The following is a 12,835-nucleotide window of genomic DNA, read 5'->3' on the forward strand; positions in this document are numbered from 1 at the left end:
AAGTTTGATTTTTTAAAATAAAAGTGATTGACATAAAAAAAATCATCATTTAAAATTAACAGTATTAAGGTTTGAGGATTGAAGAAAGAGCTTTATAAAGTTAGGAAATTAAACTAAAATCTTGTATAAAGTGAGAGAACTATATTGCTTTTATTTTATTGCCTTTTTACAGAGACTAAGTTATTTCTTGTCAGTACTAAAAAGCAGTGTCCCTTCGGGGACATCCGATAAATTAAAAAAAAAAGCAGTCTCCCTCAGTTTAATTGCTATTAGTGTATAAATGATTTGGTAAGCTCAGTATATGAAGAGGTAGCAAGAGTCAAAGGCAAGGGAATAAGTTGCACTAACTTATAAATAGTACTACTATTATCTGTTGGAAATTTAATTTACACAAAAATATAAGATTTATAATTAGGACCGGAGGTAGTATTATCTGTTGGAAATTTAATTTAAACAAAAATATAAGATTTCAAAGTAGCTGAGCCATCTATATTACACCGAGTTTTAGAAATAAACTACACCATTCATATTAGTGATTATGATTATATTTTATAGAGATGAATTCTCAGAAGCAATGTAAATTATGACATTGTACAATAAAAAAGCTTTATCAATTTTCTTTTAATACAAAAAAGTTTAGGTGAGTTGGAGCTTTATCAAATTTTACAAATTACCAAGTGTGCTCTATCATCCATAATGCCTGAAAATGGATGATGCCATCAAGGTGAAACTTGGACTTGTAAACCATTGGCTAAAAGTCAAAGACAATTCGTCATGCCCAATTAATCCTTGAAAATCAATGCTAAGACCGAACAAACCAACCATGACAGAATATTCAACAAACGCAACCCTTTTAGTTTATGATAAAAATATTAAAAACAGATGGAAGGTCCAAAACCATGCAAAATGCTCGAACATAAAGTAATTAAAAGAATTATATTATACTTTGTCCATCAGTTTGACATGGACAACAAAAGCTGCCTTGTTCTCATGCAAATTGCAAAGTAAACTACATAGACATTGATCACATATCTAAGAATCAGGTCCCAAAAAAAAAATCACATATCTAAGAAACCAGAGTCCTGTTTTAATTCCCCGAAACCAGCATAAATCTTGCAGAAAAAATAAGAGGGAGAGAGAACCAGTTTCAGGAGAAAAAAACAATGGATAAGCAGAGAACTGATACTTACCTTGCAGCTCAAGCTACATGTGTGGTTTTCTTGGCAATTTGTGCAGTAACTTCTGGAGAGGCAGAAACAGAGGCCCTTCTCAGGTGGAAAGAAAGTCTTCCAGATCAACCAATTCTGGAGTCATGGGTCTCTCCAGCACAAAACTCAAGTGTAGCTCAAAGCCCATGTTCATGGCGTGGAATAACATGTGATAATTCCTCATGAAGCGTGATTGCAATAAACTTGGCTTACACTGGTCTTGAAGGTACCCTCCAAAACTTGAACTTCTCTGCATTTCCAAATCTTCTCCGCCTTGATCTCAAAACAAATAACCTCATCGGTAGTATACCAGAAAACATTGGAGTGCTTTCTAAATTGCAGTACCTTGACCTCTCGACAAATCACCTCAATGGCACTTTACCTCTTTCTCTTGCAAATTTGACTCAAGTTCATGAGTTTGATGTCTCACGGAACAATATTACTGGGATATTAGATCCTCGTCTCTTTCCTGATGGTTCTGATCAGGCCAAGACTGGACTGATGGGGATCAGAAATCTTCTCTTTCAGGACACCCTACTTGGTGGTAGAATTCCAGATGAAATAGGGAATATAAGAAATTTAACTGTGCTAGCTTTAGATGGGAATAGCTTTTATGGACTTATTCCGCCATCTCTAGGGAATTGTACACATTTGAGTGTTCTTAGGATGTATGGAAACAAGCTCTCAGGCGTGATTCCCCCTAGTTTTGGTAGATTGACTAATCTATCTCAGGTTTTCCTCCACATAAATAATTTACAAGGTCCTGTACCACAAGAATCAGGAAACTTCTCTTCTTTAACTGTCCTACATCTTGCTGAAAACAACTTCACTAGAGAGTTACCACCGCAAGTTTGCAAAGGAGGCAAGCTTGTCAATTTCAGTGCTGCCCACAATAGTTTCACTGGCCCAATTCCAATAAGCCTGAGAGATTGCCCATCCTTGTACAGGGTTCGGATGGAATATAACCAACTCAGGGGTTATGCAGATCAAGATTTTGGAGTGTATCCTAATCTTACTTACATGGACTTCAGCTACAATAATGTTCAAGGTAAGCTCTCTTCAAATTGGGGAAGCTGCAAAAACTTGCAATATCTTAGTATGACTGGAAATTCAATAGGTGGTACTATACCTGACGATATTTTTCAGTTGAACCAACTGGTAGAGCTAGATCTGTCTTCCAATCAAATATCAGGTGAGATTCCCCAACAAATAGGGGATTCTTCTAGCCTTTCCACTCTATCTTTGGGTAGCAACAAACTTTCAGGATTGATACCAGCAAGCGTTGGGAAATTGTCTAATTTGCGAACATTAGACTTGTCAACAAACATGCTAAGAGGACAAATCCCTTATCAGATAGGGAATTGCTCAAACTTGTTGACTTTAAATTTGAGCAATCATGGCTTGAATGGAACAATCCCATACCAAATTGGAAATCTGGCAGCCTTACAAGATTTGTTGGATTTCAGTTACAATTCACTTTCTGGCCAAATTCCAGATGATCTTAGCAAGCTGAAAAATTTGATCAGCTTGAATATCTCTCACAACAATCTATCTGGTTCCATCCCTGACTCCCTTGGTGACATGTTGAGTCTGTCAAGCATCAACCTCTCCTACAACAACTTGGAGGGTCTTGTACCCAACAGTGGCATATTTAATTCTTCCTATCCAATGGATTTACAAAACAACAAAGAGTTATGCAGGAATATACAAGACCTGCAACCTTGCAATGTCTCATACACAAAACCTGGAGGTGTAAGCAACAAAAAGAAAGTTATAGTAGCCATTGTTGCTTCTTTGGGAGGTGCACTGCTTGTTGCATCATTGTTGATTTGCATTTTTGTTTTTGGTTGTAAGACAGGAAATATGAAACAGAATTCAGCACGGGAGAGAAAAAGTTCATTTTCAATATGGTATTTCAATGGCAGAATTGTTTATGAAGACATAATTGAAGCCACAAAGAACTTTGATGACACCTATTGCATTGGAGAGGGAACATTAGCAAGAGTTTACAGAGTGGCCATGCCAGGAGGTCAAGTAGTTGCTATAAAAAAGTTAAGATGTGAGGCAGATAGCTTAGACATTGAAAGTATAAAATCCTTTAAAAGCAAGATAGAAGCCATGACTAAAACACGTCACAGGAACATTGTGAAGTTGTATAGGTTTTGCTCAGACCCCTTGCACACATTTTTAATTTATGAATACATGGAAAGAGGGAGCCTAAATGATATGCTGAGAAATGAAGAAAAAGCTACCAGCCTAGATTGTCCAAAGAGAGTTGGGATTGTTAAGGGAGTACCACAAGCTTTATCTTACATGCATCATGATTGCAACCCACCAATAATCCACAGAGACATATCAAGCAAAAATGTATTATTGTCCAAAAATCTGGAAGCTCATGTCTCAGACTTTGGCACAGCAAGGTTCCTGAAGCCAGATTCACATATTTGGACTTCCTTTGCAGGCACATATGGCTACGCAGCTCCAGGTTAGCTTCATATGCTATAGCTGACTCTGTTTAGCTTTAAATTAACTTGTGACAGTCTCCCTCACAACTTATAAGTTCTTAAAAAGGAGGAATTATATTTTAATTACAGAAGATCATCCAAAATTTCCTGAAGTTTTCTACTTTACAAATGTTTAAGCCCAAGAAGTGATATTTTAGAGCAGTTACAATTTTCTTTAAACTTCTTCTAGTCTGGATTATTTTTAGTAACTGAACAACACAATTTCATATGTCTCCCTGTCATTATTGTAATTGGCTAACTTTTTTTGTTTTTTTGTTTATTTTCCCTCAACTGGCTGGTGCAGAGCTTGCATACACAAAGGCAGTGACTGAAAAATGTGACGTATATAGCTTAGGTGTTTTGGCTTTTGAAATTCTCACAGGAAATCATCCAGGAGATCTAATTTCTCATATACAAACATATGGTGTTCAAAACATCAACTTCAAAGAGATTTTAGACCTTTCACCTCCTACAAATCAAGAAAAATTGAAGGAATTGGCTTTGATTAGTAATCTGGCTATTTCTTGTTTACAATCAAACCCTCAATCACGACCAACCATGCGAAGCATAACTCACATGATTGACATGGAGACACCTCGTGATTCATGATTTAAGTATGCTTCCTTGTTTTTCAATGGGCTTTGCTATAACAAGTGATTGGAGTGCTTTTGTGTACATGTTTATAACTTATAGTCATCTTTCCTTTTTTCGGTTGTAGTAAGCCGTGGATTGATTTTGTTCAACAGTACAATTGGGTTCCTAACAGAACAAGTAGAATGATTTCTCCAATCGTGGAATAATATAGTATTCCAGAATACAGAATCCACACATAAACAGAAGATTACTCACAAGAATTATCAACATCATAGCAAAATTTGTCAAGGAAAGATAGCCTAGTACAGTGATATAGAAGTCCAAAGCACTTTCGCCATAGTTAAAGATAGGCTAACAATCACACCAATGACATTTTCTGCACATTTTCCCCGGTTTAGCACCGCAAAATTCTCACATTATACTATCTTGTTTATCTCGGAAATATTAAAAACCGTGTTGGGCTCTTTTGGATGAAATTTCGCTACAACAGGTAGAATCAGCGTTTAGAATTTTCCAAAACATAGAGACGAATAAATTGCAGCATCCTTATTGACATCAAAACGTAGAAGTCGCAAACTCATTCAAAGATAAAAGATAAAGCGCACCTTATGTTCGTCGAATCATCAATGTTCCCTATCAATGCAATCGATCGAGGACGCAATATGAGCTGAAAGCCTAATTCGTGGACCATACACGAAACATTGCGAAAATAAACTGAATCTTCTAAGGACAATGCGAAGAATTTGTTCTCGCTGCGACTAATGCCGTTGAATTATGACTTATTTTCTGGATTTGAACGAATCGGTATCGCTGAATTTATTTGAAAGCACTCAAAACAAAACAAAAAGAAAGAACACATGTCTACCTATGATTGGAGAATTTCAGATAATGAATACAAGAAAGGGAAAAGCACCAAAAAAGATTTTCAAAATAAAAAAATTACACACAAAGACCTGTTCTCAAAATTACTATCAAATCTATACTATCATTCTCAAAACCCATACTCATGTTGTTATAGGTTTCTATTTGTAATTTTTCTATTTTAATGATCTCTTTTTTTTTTTTATAATTTTCCTTATAAGAAATTTGATGTAAATATTGTTCTATTAAAAATTATATACATGATAAATCCACAATTAATTAAAAAAAATAGTTTAGGAGAAAAATATAAATTTAGGAGAAGTTCTTTCACTAATAACTTTATAATTAGGTGTGTGGGAGGACCTTTTTTTTTTTAATGGCTGCAAAATTTCATTTTTCTTATTATTTGGACAAATGCAAGCTGACTCAACCAATTTGGGTGGATTGGCAAAACAAAAAACAATTTGGACAGGACTATCTATGAATAACAGAGCCCGGCCCAAAATAAGAAAATAGACCAAGCGTGTTTCTTCCTTCTTCACTTCTTAATTCATAAAACTCCAAAAAAAAAATATATATTTCAATTAAAAGTCTTTAATAATGATATTTGAGGAAAAATAAAATCAGACTAATAATTACTATGTATGTATGTATATGGTTATTTTCATTTTAATATACAAAAGTAAATCAAAATTTGTATTTTTTAATAAAATTATAAAAAAATTTTATGTTTTTCTCTAATTAAACAATATATCAATTTGTTAAAAATAGAGAAAATTAATTTTCTGATCCCTAAAATTTTGACTTGATTATAACTTAATTTCTGAATTTTAAATTGATCCAACTTAATTTTTATAGTTTTAACTTTGTTATAACTCAACTCAATTCTTATAGTTGTAGTTTAAATATTTTAAAATTAGTCTCTATATTTTAGAAAATAAAATTAGTTTTTATAGTTCGTCCGGGCGATCTATTAATTCTTTTTAACTCTCTTAATTTTTTTAATGAGATGGCAAACAAAATTTGGCAATCAGACGTCGACCCTTCATCATTGTTCAATGAGGTGGTTCGTAGCAATATTGTTGATTCAGTGCTGATAAATCTGAGGATAACTTATTGGAAAAATTGGAAGTATTGGGACTTTAGTTTCATATAATTTCCATTTTTTTCTAGCTGTTGTGGTTTGGATGGAAGAAAATTGATGTAGTCTAATGTATTTCTATCCCTTTTATTTTGGGTAAATTACTCGTACTATGCTAGCTCTCATCTTTAATAATTAATATGCGGTTAATACAAATTTTGATTTTTGAAGTTTGTTCTTATTTTTATTTTGATCTTTCACGTTTCAAACCATAAATTTTGGTCTCTTAAGTTTTTTTCTATTTAAAATATTAGTCCCTATAACCCAATAAAAATTTGAACAATTTTGTCTTTAGAGGTACTAAAACCTATCATTTGAAACTTGATGGATCAAAATCAAAATGATGACAAACTTAAAGGACCAAAAGTTATATTAACCCATTAATATATATAAAAATCAGATAATTAATTGGAAAAATGACAAAAAAGAAGCTAGAAATTACAAAATACCAAATAAAAAAATTTCAACAAAATTTTATTATTATTTACAAATTTAGTATTGTCAATACCAAATAAAATGTTGTTAATAAATCTAATTTGAAATTTAGTAATTTTTAACTTCTTTTTTTTATCATTTTTCCTAATGAATTTGATAATATTAAGAAAATTGGTCAAGCTGTTTTGTTTAAGCTAAAGTGGAGGCTATCTGAAATTTTCCCTAACAAAAGTGCTAATATTAAAGTTTTAAATGGTGACAAAATGTTCTTAAATTTTGACATATCAAGATAACTATTATTATTGTAACAAATTATTTGAGACTAAAGGTGTTAGCATGAGGGATTGAAAAGATATGCTTTTTAAAATTAAAAGAACAAACTAAAATTTTTATAAGAAATTAAAGAATAAAAATACACTTTTTCCCAATAATAACAAATACTTCTACGTGGTTATCATTGTCAATCTATATACATTCGGACTCAAGCGGCTTATGATTAAAGAAATGTAAAATAGTTCTTGAGCGGATGCGCACGCGCACGCGCGCGCACACACATTTTGAGTGCCCTCATAATGTATTTTCAATAAATATTTAATTCTAAAATTATTAACAAAAAATTGCTGATATTAAAATTCTAAATATTGATAAAAAAAATTTTAAATATTAACACATTAAGTTTAATTTTAAAAAAATAATTATTATTATAAAAAAAATTATCATTCCCACACACACACACCCATTTTGAGTGCCCTCATAATGTATTTTCAATAAATATTTAATTCTAAAATTATTAACAAAAAATTGCTGATAGTAAAATTCTAAATATTGATAAAACATTTTTAAATATTAATACATTAAGTTTAATTTTAGAAAAAATAATAATTATTATAAAAAATTATCATTTGAGACTAATAATATATATTAGTATTAGGAGACTGAAAATAATACTTTTCAAAATTCAATTCAATTACCAAATTAAAATATTGTATAAAATTGAAACAATGCACCTTAATAGTAGCAAATACTTTCTAAATCGTCAAAATTGTCAATCTACATGCATTCTTTTTTTTTTTTTTTTAACCAGACAATTGATATACACTCTGACTAATTAAAACACCTTTATCATTAAAGAAATGTGAAATGCTTGATTGGCTACAATATTGACGCCCTTTTTGTGTTATATAAATTGATTCGTTATGCATAGAGATATTCGCGTCAAACCTAATTATATCTTTCAAGAGGCACTCTCTAATTTTATACACACCCATCTTTCACTATTTAATTTTAGAGTAAAATGTACTGACTACCTTTCTATTGTACCTCAATGACAGAAACCTCCTTTTTATTTTGAAAAAGTGTAAAACTTCTCTTAAAATCAAAATATATATTACAAAAACCTCTCTCTTATATTTAAGATTCTATTTCCATCCACCCAAACTGTTAGTGAACTGTTAAGTTTAACTTTTAAATTTTTTTAAACCAAAATTCCCTTTTTTAACATAATAATAATTTAAACATTTATATTTTTCAAAAAATATATTTTATAAAATCAACAAATAGTTCTAATACATATATTTTAAAACTTCTAATATTTTATAAAAATTATTAATTTAAATTTAAATTATAATATTTTATAATTTTAATTTTTCATCACATTCATTAAAATTATTTATTTTGATTTCTTTTAAATTGCTAAAGCATATTTCAAATATATAGTTCTATTTTATCATAAAATACAAATGATATAAGTTTGAAATATTGTATAAAATATTTAAATTTTTAATTCAAAATTTTTAAACACATTTTTGTACAATAATTTATAAATTTATTTAGTCAAGAATATATTTACTAAAAAATTAATCAATTTTTAATCAATTTTTTATGTCTACATTAATTGAATTACTTGAACTTATGCTAAAAATATTAAACAAATAATTATTTACAAAAATAAAATAAATAAAATGAATAAAAACCTCTTAAATTCTTCAAAACAATCTTAACCAAAATGTGTAATACAAAATAAATACATAAAATATGCGTAATATGTCCATGTAACATCCAAAGATTTTGAATAACATTACCAAGTGACAAAATTTAAATCCTATTCTAGAGGAGTAACTGAAGGCATTTGAGAAGTGGTTGAAAGAGGATTGCTAGAAACTCTATGTATTTTTCTTGACTTTGACGGGAGCCCTTTGACAACTCCTTTTATTGTGCCCTAATTCTCCATAATTAGCACACTTGATAGTTGATAATCTTCGTCTTGCATTTGATGGTGCATCATCATCTTTTTTTCTTTTTTTGCTTAGTCTAGGCCTGCTTGGCAGTCTATGTAAGGGGAGTGGAAGTATATCCATTTCTTCCACCAAACTTAAATCTAGCAAGAGGCTAATTGTGCCAAAATATGTGGCTATGTAATTTGTTTTGCTATAATAAGCATCACAATAGTTTTCTACTTTTGCCCTTATCTATGCAATGGCAATTGCACCATGTTTGCAAGGCAATCCACTAAGTTGCCATGCTTTGCATTCACAAGTATGAGAATTCAAGTTCACAGGAAATCTTGTAAACCGATCATATACTTCAAATTGATTATTACCAGCTATCTCTGCTCTACAATGCCTTCCATCTCTCATGGTCTTGTTTATTTCATCCACAATTCTTGCACCAACATCTTGTTGCCAAGATGTAGTAGAATGAAGCTTCTTGTAAAATCTCATCATTATTTTTGACCTTATCTTATCTAATAAATTCAATACGTTCATATTTCTCAAGTCATTTATCCACTCATTAAAAGATTCACAAACATTATTGGTAATGTGTGGACTTTTGCAACTTTCATGAAATGCATGTCGAGTCCAAGTATTCAAGGGGATAGACATCAAATAGTGATACACATTATCATCGTGTCTTTTCATTTTTTCCATTGCCTTCTTAAAAATAAATTCATTTGGAGCTTTAACAGCCATCCAAAAAATTTTCTGTAAGATTAGCAACGGAAATTTAACCTTAAAATTATTAAATAAATGCCTACCGCAATATTTATGGAATGAGTTTTGGAAAAAATTCAGCAACTACTTGTGTCAATCCCTATATCCAACAAAAAAAAAATCATAAATATGCAATCATAACATGTACAAACTAAAATATATATAAAGTCTGCAAAAAAAAAAAACCTTTTGTCTATCACTCATAATTATATAATGATTGTCTCCAATTGCATCATTCAAATATTTCAAGAAAAATCTCGAAGATTTCTTAGACTCTACCTCAACTACTGCATACACTAATGGAAATAACCCATTATTTGCATCAAGTGAAACTGCACATAGTAACACACCTTCATATGGACCTTTTAAGTGGCAACCATCTAGTCCAAAAAATGGCCTACAACCTTTCCAAAAGCCATCTCTACAAGCAGCCAAACACACAAAAATCCTCTTGAAAGTAAGACTTTCTTCAAAGATGACCTATCATGATAGCATAACCTCACTATACTTCTCGTGTTTTTTTTCAACAATAACTTTGCATATTTTGGTATTTTCTTGTAACTTGTAGCATGAGAACTTCACATTCTTCTCATTCTTTTTTTCTTGCCCTACACAGTTGCATTTGATGAGCCTTAACTCCATACTTGGTAGTCAATTTATTATCAATTAATTCATAGCTCATATTAGGATTAGCATTCAAAGACCCTTTCAATTTATTTGCTATCCAAGTAGGGGTAGCATTGGGTTGCTTAGTTAACCTCACACAATTGTGCGTAGGTTCATATGTCTTTGTCACAAAAGTCACACCATCCGGTGTGGGAGAAGCATGAATTCTCCAAGGACAACCGGCTGAAGCACAAATAGTAGTTACTCCTGCTTTTTCATTTTTTAATCTGATTATGTCAAAATTCTCTTGGATTATATAATCCCTTAAAACATTCCTAAACTCATTCACGTTAATAAACAACATACCTCTTTCCAAATGCACTTTACCATTAGCATCATACTCAAATCTTCTTCTCTTATCATTCTTAAAAATATCTAGAAATTTAGGTTTTTCTAGGTCACTGCCACTTGCAGAATTTTCATTACCACCAATATCAACTTCAGGCTCACTATCTTTATTGTCTTCTACACCATTCAAAATAGAATCATCATCAATCCTTTCAACCTCCTCCCTTTCTTCTAGTTCATTATCATCATAATCCTCTTCTTTAGAATCAACATATAATTTATCAATATGAGGTTCACTTTTATCACCATTATCAATATCTTCAATATGAGCTACTTTATCCTGCAATGAAAATTTTTAAAATCAAAATAAAAATATAATAAAATCAAAAGAAATAGAAAATAAACTAAATAGCACAAATAGATGATTGGTCATCTAGACACTAAATCCCTAAATAATATTTGGAAATTACTAAAGATAGCATGTGGGTGTGAGATGATTTCCGTAAAAAACCGTGCTGCTATTTTTGAAAGAAACCATATATCAATATATATACATATGTATACGTATATGTGTATGGGTAATTTCATTTGTTTGATACTATTTTGATGGTCTTCACTCTTCAGTGACGACTTTGAGAGCTATTTATGAACTAGCCAAAAAGCTGTCAGTGACCATATGAAAAGCTATTATGCTATGCTCTCTCTAACACAAGAGGCTAAAGAACCAATATATCCTTTGCTATGGTATGCGACTTTGAGAGGAAAAGAAGAGAGTATGAAAAATTGGCGCCTGTGTGGCCCCTGCCACCATTGATTTTAGGTTGCCTTCCAGTCGGTGTTTTAATTCTTTTTTGGGCTATGTAATCATAAAAATAAAATTTAAAAATTTATTAGAATGAGGGGTAAAATAGTAAATAAAATTTATTTTAATATAATTTAAGATAAAAATAATATTTTTAGAATCTTTTTAGAATATTTCTAACGGTGTTAACTAATTAGATTAAACTGTATGTTTTAAAAATAAAAAGAAGGTTTGTGTAATTGATATAAACTAGAAGGGTGGTCAGAGTATTTTACTCTTAATTTTATACAATGATTTCGTTTGGTAGATACTTACTTTTATAAAGTATTTTCCCAGTCATCTAATCCTAATACCGTTAGTCTCAAATGATATTTTTTGTGCTAGCTATTGTTATTTTGAAAAATTAAAGTTACAATATCAATGTCTGAAAATTGATATTGTTAATGTCAAAGAACTGAGAAGACACTTTGTAAAATTAAGAGACCAAAATAAAATTTTATGCCAAATCAAAATGATCAAATAAAAAGGTATACTCTTGCCAAATACAAATGATAATACTGATTAAAAAATCGGTTAATCACATTAAAAACAATTCTTATAAAATTTAGTATATTCTTATAATGTATTATTTATCTTGTAACTAGCTATTGATAATTTTAACTTAATTTTAAGTTTAAACTTAAATTGTTTTGATTTGATTACAAATAAGTACTCTTCCGGCCTTTAATATAGGATCTAATTGTAGAGTTAATTTTAGTCCTAAATATAAGACCCATTTCTTATATCCATCATTTTTTTTCCAAATCATCCCTATTGATACTCCCTCAACCATAATCAAGTATGAGAGGGAGGGAGTATATAATGAAGATGATTAAGATATTTTAGAAAAACATGCTATATTTATTATAGTTAACTAAGTTACCTAACTTCCTTAATTTAATTAAATTAGTTAAATAAGTATTATATTAAGGACTGGAGGAGCATATTAAGTAAATATATGAGAACACCATGAATGGAAATAACAGAATTAAACATCCCCTTTTAATAAATTAAAGATAAAAAAACTAACGAATAAAAGTAAAAATTCTTGCTTTTGATAGATTTACATGAACAAAGGGATCTCTTTCACAACACCAATTGATGATTGCAATGTTTCTGGACCACAGAATAGACGTCGATGCCACAATTGTAAATAATAATGTAATGCTTATAATCTTATTATGAGGAATAAGAGCAATATACTATTAGTAATCAAATAAATCTATTGGAATTTAGACATGCTTGTGTTTCGTATTGCATGTAAATCACATATTTTATATACTTTAATCTTCTTTATTTAGTCGTTA

The 12,835-nt window shown here is 30.5% G+C and overlaps 1 pseudogene; it reads left to right on the forward strand.

The window, feature by feature from the left end:
* The first annotated feature begins 916 nt into the window (after nt 1-916).
* LOC114729425 (MDIS1-interacting receptor like kinase 2-like) lies at nt 917-4,820 on the forward strand (annotated as a pseudogene).
* Nucleotides 4,821-12,835: the final 8,015 nt, after the last annotated feature.

The sequence above is a fragment of the Neltuma alba genome, unplaced genomic scaffold (assembly GCF_004799145.2).
Source record: "Neltuma alba isolate B1F8T4 unplaced genomic scaffold, ASM479914v2 tig00012634_pilon, whole genome shotgun sequence".
NCBI classification, from domain to species: Eukaryota; Viridiplantae; Streptophyta; class Magnoliopsida; order Fabales; family Fabaceae; genus Neltuma; species Neltuma alba.